The sequence below is a fragment of the Rhipicephalus microplus genome, unplaced genomic scaffold (assembly GCF_043290135.1).
Source record: "Rhipicephalus microplus isolate Deutch F79 unplaced genomic scaffold, USDA_Rmic scaffold_373, whole genome shotgun sequence".
Lineage (NCBI taxonomy): Eukaryota > Metazoa > Arthropoda > Arachnida > Ixodida > Ixodidae > Rhipicephalus > Rhipicephalus microplus.
This window is the reverse complement of record NW_027464937.1, coordinates 109,824-112,203: the sequence shown is the minus strand read 5'-3', so window position 1 is coordinate 112,203 and position 2,380 is coordinate 109,824. Positions and strand designations below refer to the sequence as shown.

General features: G+C 52.8%; 1 non-coding gene across 1 annotated transcript; it reads right to left on the bottom strand.

Moving 5' to 3' along the window:
• LOC142794090 (small subunit ribosomal RNA) lies at positions 1-1,795 on the bottom strand (the record flags this gene model as incomplete). Its single annotated transcript, XR_012892062.1, has 1 exon — positions 1-1,795. It is a non-coding gene; the product is annotated as a small subunit ribosomal RNA (ribosomal RNA).
• Between the last annotated feature and the right edge of the window lie 585 nt (positions 1,796-2,380).

Here is a 2,380-nt window from a genome sequence, read left to right as displayed (position 1 = left end):
GTTCACCTACGGAAACCTTGTTACGACTTTTACTTCCTCTAAATGATCAAGTTTGGTCATCTTTCCAACAGACCGGCGCAACCGAAAGGCCGCGCCGGACATCGGTCCGAAGACCTCACTAAATCATTCAATCGGTAGTAGCGACGGGCGGTGTGTACAAAGGGCAGGGACGTAATCAACGCGAGCTTATGACTCGCGCTTACTGGGAATTCCTCGTTCAAGGGGAACAATTGCAAGCCCCTATCCCAATCACGAAAGAAGTTCCACGGGTTACCCAGTCTTTTCAGACAGGGATAAAGACACGCTGCTTCTTCAGTGTAGCGCGCGTGCGGCCCCGGACATCTAAGGGCATCACAGACCTGTTATTGCTCTGTTTCGTGCGGCTAGGAGCCGCTTGTCCCTCTAAGAAGGTTGTAAGGTGCTGGGAACCCCGCACCTATTTAATAGGCTAGAGTCTCGTTCGTTATCGGAATTAACCAGACAAATCGCTCCACCAACTAAGAACGGCCATGCACCACCATCCACCGAATCAAGAAAGAGCTCTCAATCTGTCAATCCTCCCAGTGTCCGGGCCGGGTAAGTTTTCCGTGTTGAGTCAAATTAAGCCGCAGGCTCCACTCCTGGTGGTGCCCTTCCGTCAATTCCTTTAAGTTTCAGCTTTGCAACCATACTTCCCCCGGAACCCAAATACTTTGGTTTCCCGGAAGCTGCCCGCCGAGTCATTTGAGTAACTCAGGCGGATCGCTGGTTGGCATCGTTTATGGTCAGAACTAGGGCGGTATCTGATCGCCTTCGAACCTCTGACTTTCGTTCTTGATCAATGAAAACATTCTTGGCAAATGCTTTCGCAGTAGTTCGTCTTGCGACGGTCCAAGAATTTCACCTCTAGCGCCGCAATACGAATGCCCCCGTCCGTCCCTCTTAATCATTACCTCGTATTCAAAAACCAACAGAACAGAAACGAGGTCTTGTTCTATTATTCCATGCAAGTTTATTCAGGCGACTCGCCTGCGTTGAGCACTCTAATTTTTTCAAAGTAAAAGCACCGGCCATCTCGAGGCACACAATGAAGTGCACCAAGAAAGAACCGGCATGATGTTCAGTCCGAGCCGTCGCATCGGGTAGATGCACTACTCGTCTGGAACTGAGATCCAACTACGAGCTTTTTAACCGCAGCAGCTTTAGTATACGCTATTGGAGCTGGAATTACCGCGGCTGCTGGCACCAGACTTGCCCTCCAATTGATCCTCGTTAAAGGATTTAGAGTGTACTCATTTCAATTACGGGGCCTCAAAAGAGTCCCGTATTGTTATTTTTCGTCACTACCTCCCCGTGCCGGGAGTGGGTAATTTGCGCGCCTGCTGCCTTCCTTGGATGTGGTAGCCGTTTCTCAGGCTCCCTCTCCGGAATCGAACCCTGATTCTCCGTTACCCGTAACAACCATGGTAAGCAAGTAACCTACCATCGAAAGTTGATAAGGCAGACACTTGAAAGAAACGTCGCCGGCTCGTGGCCATGCGATCAGCACAAAGTTATCCAGAGTCACCACACAATACGGGCCGAAACCCGATCGATCTTGGTCTAATAAAAGCACCCGTTACCCAAAGGGCTCCAGGCTCACTGCATGTATTAGCTCTAGAATTGCCACAGTTATCCAAGTAGGAAGAAACGATCTAAGGAACCATAACTGATTTAATGAGCCATTCGCGGTTTCGCCTTATTTCGGCATGTACTTAGACATGCATGGCTTAATCTTTGAGACAAGCATATGATTACTGGCAGGATCAACCAGGTAATCGTTCGACTGCGCGTCCGTCCTCGCCTTCGGCGGGCCGGACGCAGTCTGTGTGCGGCGGAGGCCACCTTCAGGCGCCCCAACACGCTTATTTTGCACTCCGAGATGACGGCGTTCGAGCTCGCTACGGCACAACCTTCCCGAAAGACGAGTGGGAGCCGTGCGGCAAGAAGCACGTTCATGCTCGCTCTTTTTCGTTGCATCGACTCGGTCGCGCCGTGCGGGTTGCCCAAGCCCGCTGCACTGTCGGTGGACCGGCCGGAACTAGCAACGGAGCCGAGACTGCAAAGCCGCCAGACGACGGGTCACGCCGCGTCTTCGGCGCTTTCGCATCTGAATCGCCCGAGGACGACACGGAACACACCTCGATATCGTGGTAAAACGGCACCGTCCGACAACCAGCCCCTAACGCATCAAGCGGATGAGGCTGCAGACGACTGCCGTGGATTCCCTGGAGCAGACCCGAGGACACGCTTGACGAGGCCGAAGCCCGCCGCATATCAGACACCCGGTCGCTTTCGCGTACGCCGCTCACGAGAACCCCACATAATAGCAGCGATAAGTACCCAGACCTCCTTGGGCACT